Raw genomic sequence first — 7,213 nt, forward strand, 5'->3', positions numbered from 1 at the left:
GATCTCAGACTTAGTGAAATTAACACTTGTCTGGAATTTCAAATCATGTAGCACTCTTCGGAGCAACAAAACTACATGCTACAGGACCTGAACATGGCAAAGTAAAGCATGGCATGGAGCTACTCAAAGAGCTTAACAAAAGTCCCTTAGTGACCTTGAACCAAAAGGGATCAGAAAATACAATTGCAAGCATGTGAACATAGCAAAAACATAATCAGTTTTCAGACTTTGTGAAAACTGGCACATGCTGAAAACAGATATCAAGTAGGCATGTTTACGAGCTCGATGCACTCACTACGGTGCAAGTCATGGCAAGACAAGCATACACCCATTAAGAACACACAAAATGCAAGCTAGACATGGCAATAATAATAGCATAGCATGCACGGATCAACTACAACATCATCGGCAAAATTGCAAACAAGTTGACAATCTGCCCAGATTCACAAAGTAGCAAAAGTAGAGCTCGATTGACTCAAGCTAGGGTGCTCCATAATTGAAAACAAAGACATGGATGATTAGAGCACTACAAGATTAACAAAACATCCTTACTGATCATCCTCAAAAGAGGCACGGATCACTAGGAAACAACATAAACATATGGCATCATGAGATAAACAGATCAAGGACTTGGTGGAATTACTAAGTCGCTGAAATCAGAATTACTAAGTGCACCACTTTGCAAGCTTGCACTAGTCACCACACACATCACAAAAATACATGGGTTGCACCTCTAGAAAGATGAAAAAACCCTTAACAAAACATATGTAGAGCATCAGGGCATATCATGCACACATTAATCATGGCAAAACTGACAAAAACCTAAATGGAGCAGTAGATCTGACAATTATCTCAAGTAGCACTCTTCTAACAGCATTTCGGGCATCAAGATGAACTCAAATGAAAATGATGCAATGGAATAAAATGATTTATTCTCTGAGATGAAAATTTTGATATGCTATATGCATGAATCGGAGCTACGGATGCAAAATTACGGGGCTATGAACATGAGAACATGGACTAGAAAATCCGGGGACTTAGATAAAAAAACAACCCCGAGATCTAGGGTTTCGGTGGCACGCGGCCCGAGGCGGCGGCGCACGCACTCCGGCGAGTCGGTGGTGGCCGGGGCCGGCGAGGAGAGGGCCGTGGAGGCCGGGCGATGGCGGATCTGGCCGCGGGGTGGCGAGGCGGCGAGGGCAGGCGGCGGGGCGTGGCTCCGGGCGGCGAGGCGCGGCTTCGGACGGCCGGCGGGCGGTGGCGCGCGGCGGCTCCGGTCGCCGGGGCGGAAGGAGGCGGCGGCGGCGGGGGGAACGCGGCGGCGGGGTTGGGCGCGGGGCGGCGGCGCGGGCAGCTAGGCGGCGGGGGCCGGCTCCGGGCTCCCGGGCCGCTGCGGCGGCTGGCGGCGGAGGTGCCACGTGGCACGCTGCGGTTGGCGGCGGTGGGATCCGGACGTTGTCCGGCTCCGTCCGGACACGTCCGGCGGCGGAGGAGACGGATTTTTAGGGTTTCGGGGAGGGGGATCCGAGATTTTCGAGGAGGATGTTTATATAGGCATAGAGGGAGCTAGGAGAGTCCAAATGAGGTGCGGTTTTCGGCCACGCGATCGTGATCGAACAATCTAGATGATGGAGCAGGCTTAGGTGGGTTTTGGGCCAAATTGGAGGGGTGTTGGGCTGCAACACACACGAGGCCTTTTCGGTCCCTCGGTTAACCGTTGGAGTATCAAACGAAGTCCAAATGATACGAAACTTGACAGGCGGTCTCCCGGTAGTAAACCAAGGCCGCTTGGCAAGTCTCGGTCCAATCCGGAAATGTTTAATCCCCACACACGAAAGAAAGGTGGAAATGACCACCGGAGGAGAACGAAGCGCCGGAATGCAAAACGGACAACGGGGAAAATGCTCGAATGCATGAGATGAACACGTATGCAAATGCAATGCACATGATGACATGATATGAGATGCATGACAACGATAACAACACATGGAGACAAAGACCCGAACCCGAGATAATAAAATAACTTAACGCCGAAACGGCAAGAGTTGGAGTACAAATTGGGAAAGTTATATCCCGGGTGTTACACTGAAGCCAGGTGTCGGCCAGGTTCTCCGACCACACGATGAACTCCGGTAGCACCTCCGCCGAGTGGAAGTGCGGCCGGGGAGACCGCGCAACCATGGCGCGCCTCACTTCATCAACGGGACTGCCACGACTTGGGCGGCCCCCACTGTGTGGGAGGCGCCGCCGCAGCCGTCAGGGGCCACGGTGTGGGTCGCGGCGTGCTTACATGGGCGACCACGCCCCCTCTTGGGTGGCGGTGAGCCGAGCCCCTCCTGGCGGGCCTTCCCCTTTTCTGCGACCGAGAACCTCTTAACCGGTGCCATGGGTGTCACTGCGAGCGATGAAGCAATGGAGGATAAGCGAGCGGAGCAGGAAGAGATGGGTGACGGGGGCTCCACCCCCTCCTCATTTATGGCAGGAGAAGGCCAACCGGCGCCCCCCATGATCACAGGTAATGACGGTTTTCTCTGCGTGCAGCAGGGACTCGTCAAGTCGGTCAGTTGTCGAGGCAGCATGGGGAAGCGGAGACGCCCACGCCCCATCAATCGCCATGCGTCAACCAAGGCCGCAGGCTGTTGGGGCCCGCGGCGCTCCGTACTTGCCCCTTGGCTTCGCCTCGAAGCCAAGTCCGAGCGCGCCTTGGGTCCGGGGGATACTGTCAGCATCCTGGGAACAGGGGTCCCCGGACTTTCCTGCCTGCGGCCCACAGCGTGGCACCACCAGCGGCCCTGTACGGCTCATCTTCACCAGCAAACACTCAAGACCCTCGTGAGGGGCCAAGCCTCGCGAGGCGGATGACACAAGACCTCCTCGGGGGCGGCCTCACTAGGCTGGCTCGCGAGGGGCGGAGAGATCAAGGCAAGGGGCACCTCGTGAGGTTCCTATGACACAACACATGATGACCAAGGCCAGGCGGGCACCAGCGCATGCAGTGTCCTCATTTCCTCTTTGGTGCTAAAAGGGCAGGCGCAGGTGAGGAATCCTGAGGCATCAGGCAAAGATTTCCATATTGGTGCAACAAGACCAAGACCAGCAGGACGACAGGACGGAGGTCACTGTGGAGCCCGGGACGGCATCACCACCAGAGCCTCTGGCAGGCGAAGACCACCTTTTGTTAGGATAACTTGTACTAGTTGTCTACCTTCAGATTTGGCCACTGTTGGATCCCTTCCCGCCTACATTTGGGAAGAGGACCAGGGCCTCTATAAATAGGACTAGCCACCACGGTAGGAGGGACGGATCTTGGATCGGATCCATTCCATCCTCACACACACAAGCTCACCGAGCCCAAGAACACCTCTCCTCAGGAGGCTGTTCTTCCCTTGTACTTGTTCATCCTCAGCACAAGAGGCAATCCACCACACCAGACTGGAGTAGGTATTACACCACATTGGTGGCCCGAACCAGTATAAACCCTGTGTCCTTTGTTCTTCGAGTTTGACGTGCTAAGCTTTGAGATTGTGGTGAGAGCGTGAGCTAGGGGGAGGAGAGATCTTCGTGCGCACCCCAGAGTTCGAACCTCAAGGGTTTTGCCGGAATGGAAGATCCGAAAGCTCTCCCACTGTACCAGTTAATGAAGAAAACCACTCACTTCGAGTGGAACGACAAGGCGGACGAGGCCTTCCTCTAGCTCAAGAAAATGCTGACCATGCCGCCCGTCCTGGCAGCTCCGGCTGCTAAGGAGCCCATGTTCCTCTACATCGCCACCACCAGCCGATGGTCAGCACTATCATCGTGGTAGAGCGTCCAGAAGACGGCAGAGCACAGCCGGTTCAGAGGCTTGTGTACTACCTAAGTGAGTTGTTGTCGGCCTCAAAGCAGAATTACCCCCACTACCAGAAGATGTGCTATGGCGTGTACTTCGCCGCCAAGAATCTCAAGCAATATTTCCAAGAGCACTCCATCATGGTCGTCTGCACTGCTCCACTGGCCGAGATCATGGGAAACAGGGATGCATCAGGTTGGGTGGCCAAATGGGCCATGAAGTTGGCCCCCTACACCATCTTCTACCAGCCACGCACTGCCATCAAGTCCCAAGCGCTAGCCGACTTCCTCGTCGACTGGGTTGAGACCCAGTATCTGCCTACAGCTCCGGACTCCACTCATTGGCAGATGCACTTTGATGGCTCGAAGATGTGAACTGGTTTGGGAGTTGGCCTTGTCCTCACTTCTCCCAAAGGTGATAAGCTCAGATACACGCTGCAAATTCACTTTGCCGCCTCCAACAATGTGGCCGAGTACGAGGCGCTCATACACAGACTCCGCCTGGCCAAGGAGATTGGCATCCGCCAGATCCTGTGCTATGGTGACTCAGACTTGGTGGTCCAGCAGTCATCTGGAGACTAGGACGCCAAGGATGCAAACATGGCGAGCTACCACTTCCTCGTCCAGCAAATCAGCAGATACTTTGATGGGTGCGAGTTCCTTCACGTGCCACGGGCCGACAACGAGTAAGCTGATGCCCTAGCACGGGTCGGCTCCACCCGCCAGGCAATACCAGCCGGCGTCTCCCTCCAGTGCCTCCGGAAGCCATCTATCAAGCCTTCGCCGGAATCAGAGTCCATCTTCATACCGGCTGCTCCCAGAATAGTCGGATCCGACTTGGGGGCTGTAGTAGCCGGCCCGGGGACTTCGGCAGGCGGCTCGGGGGCTGCAGCAGTCGAACCCGGCCCGGGGGCTGCAGCAGGTGGCCCGGGGACTCCAGCAGGCGGCACGCGGACTGCAGCAGTCGCACCCGGCCCGGGGGCTACAGCAATCGGCCCGGGGTCTTCAACGACACAGCAAGCGGCAGCGGACTCCAACTCGCCGCCTCCCAACCCAACCACCCTCGTACCAGTGGCCGTGATGACAGTGGTCGAAGCACCATCATGGGCGCAGCCCATCGTAAACTTCCTGGTGAGCCGTGAGCTACCTGCCGATGAGATCCTGGCATGACAAGTGCAACGCTGGGCAGCAGCATATACAATAGTAAACAGAGAGCTTGTCAGGCGTAGCGTGACTGGCATTTTTCAATGTTGCATCGAGCCAGGGAAAGGCAAAGCAATCCTCAAAGATATCCATCAAGGTGAGTGCGGCCACCACGCGGCCTCCAGATCCCTTGTCGACAAAGCTTTCCGTCATGGTTTCTTCTGGTTGACTGCTTTGGACGACGCCAAAGACTTGGTCAAGAAGTGCAACGGATGCCAATGTTTCAGCTCCAAACAACACCTGCCGGCTTCCGCACTCAAGACCATTCCCCTCACTTGGCCTTTCGCCGTCTGGGGGCTAGACATGGTGGGCCCATTCAAGACAGCACGCGGTGGCATGACCCATCTGCTGGTCGCCAGGGACAAATTCACCAAATGGATTGAAGTAAAGCCAATCAAGAAACTGAATGGTCCGACTGTTGTGACCTTCATCGTGGATATCACCGTCCGGTACGGTATACTGCATAGCATCATCACTGACAATGGCACAAACTTTGCCAAAGGCGCCTTGGCCCGTTTCTGCGTGACGTAGGGCATCCGACTGGACTTAGCGCCTGTTGTCCATCCGCAGTCAAACGGCCAAGTCGAGCGAGCAAACGGCCTCATCTTGTCCGACATCAAGCCCCGAATGGTTGAGCCATTGGAGCGCTCGGCCGGCTGCTGTATCGACGAGCTGTCGGCCGTCCTTTGGAGTCTCCGAACCATGCTGAACAAATCAACCAGCTTCACTCCTTTCTTCCTTGTGTACGGGGACGAGGCCGTCATCCCAACTGACATCGAGTTTAACTCTCCTCGCGTCACCATGTACACGGAGGCAGAAGCAAAGGAAGCACGAGAAGACAGCGTCGACCTGTTGGAAGAGGGCTGGCTGTTAGCACTCAGCCGGTCCGCCATCTACCAGCAGGGTCTGCGCCACTACCATAGTCAGAAGATCAGGCCTCGATCTTTCCGAGAGGGAGACCTTGTGCTCCGACTGATCCACCGGACAGCCGGCCAGCACAAGCTCTCGGCCCCGTGGGAGGGCCCTTTTGTCTTCAGCAAAGCTTTGGGCAACGGGTCCTACTACCTCATCGACGCGCATAAGCCTAGGGCGCACAAGAGGGACGATTCTAGCAAGGAAACGGAGCGCCCATGGAATGCAAATCTCCTTCGAAGATTTTATAGTTAATGCAGTATGTACCATGCTACCTTTTGTATTAAGAGCAAAGACGTCGGGTCCCTTGAGGAGCACTCAGGGGCTACCCTTTTATCTATATGATAAGATTATTCCTATGAATGCGTTATTATTTACTTCCTTCCGCTTGGCACCGGGTCCGACCAGTCGACCCGGGGGCTCGCCGCCTTGTCCTATGCTAATAAGACCTGCAGTCAGACAAGTAGTGTGCCGACATCTAAGCCCTCTCTTGTCATAAGCCACAGCTCGCAGAGCGACTGTCTGGCTAGCAAGAGCTAAAGGTGGGAAAAGATGTCCACATGAAAAATGACTAAGGAAAAATTCGCCATAGGACAAGCCGGCTCCTTAACTCACCATCCGGCTGCTGAGTAGCCGGCCGGCAGGCTTCTCACTTGAATTGCTACGTCCTAGGCGGCCAAAGTACTTGTTTATCCTAAAAAACTACCAAATCCCTAACCTAGCCACACACCGTAGAGCGGCTGTCCGGTCGGAAGGGTGGCAGCCAAAGGGAAGACAGCAAAGGAAAAAAGCCAAAATAGAACAGAGAAGCAAGGCAGTGTAGAACCTGGCAAAGCACACATATGTGCGAGAATTAATTTACATAGCAAGGCTCACAGCCAGAATTCAACAAAGTTTGAATACACCCCCAGCGGGTAGAACTACGCGAATTTAACAAGCTTGTTCGAAAGATTACAAAAGCAGGAAAAGATAAGATAAAACAGGCCTCCTAGGCCAGAGGAGCAGCAGGCGGGTCCGGCAGGTTGGTGGAGGCAGCGGCGCCGGCTGGTGGAGTGGCTGACTGGTAAGTCTCTGCCTGGTCAGCGTCAGCAGCAGTCGCACGCGGCTCTTTGCTTGAGGCTCGATCGGGTTGAGGCTGCCCGTCTGCTCCGTCCTCCGGCACGTCGTCTTCGCCCTCCTCATCTTCGCCCTCGTCGCTGGAGGCGATCTCCTCCTCCGAGTCGTCCTGCCCGAACCAATGGGCCGGCACCATGGTGCCCCACTCATCCAG

General features: G+C 55.3%; 1 pseudogene; it reads left to right on the forward strand.

The window, feature by feature from the left end:
* The first annotated feature begins 2,385 nt into the window (after positions 1-2,385).
* Positions 2,386-6,935, forward strand: LOC147959181 (uncharacterized; annotated as a pseudogene).
* The last annotated feature ends 278 nt before the right edge of the window (positions 6,936-7,213 follow it).

Source organism: Triticum urartu, chromosome 7A (genome assembly GCF_056163025.1).
Source record: "Triticum urartu cultivar PI428250 chromosome 7A, HENAU_Tu73, whole genome shotgun sequence".
NCBI classification, from domain to species: domain Eukaryota; kingdom Viridiplantae; phylum Streptophyta; class Magnoliopsida; order Poales; family Poaceae; genus Triticum; species Triticum urartu.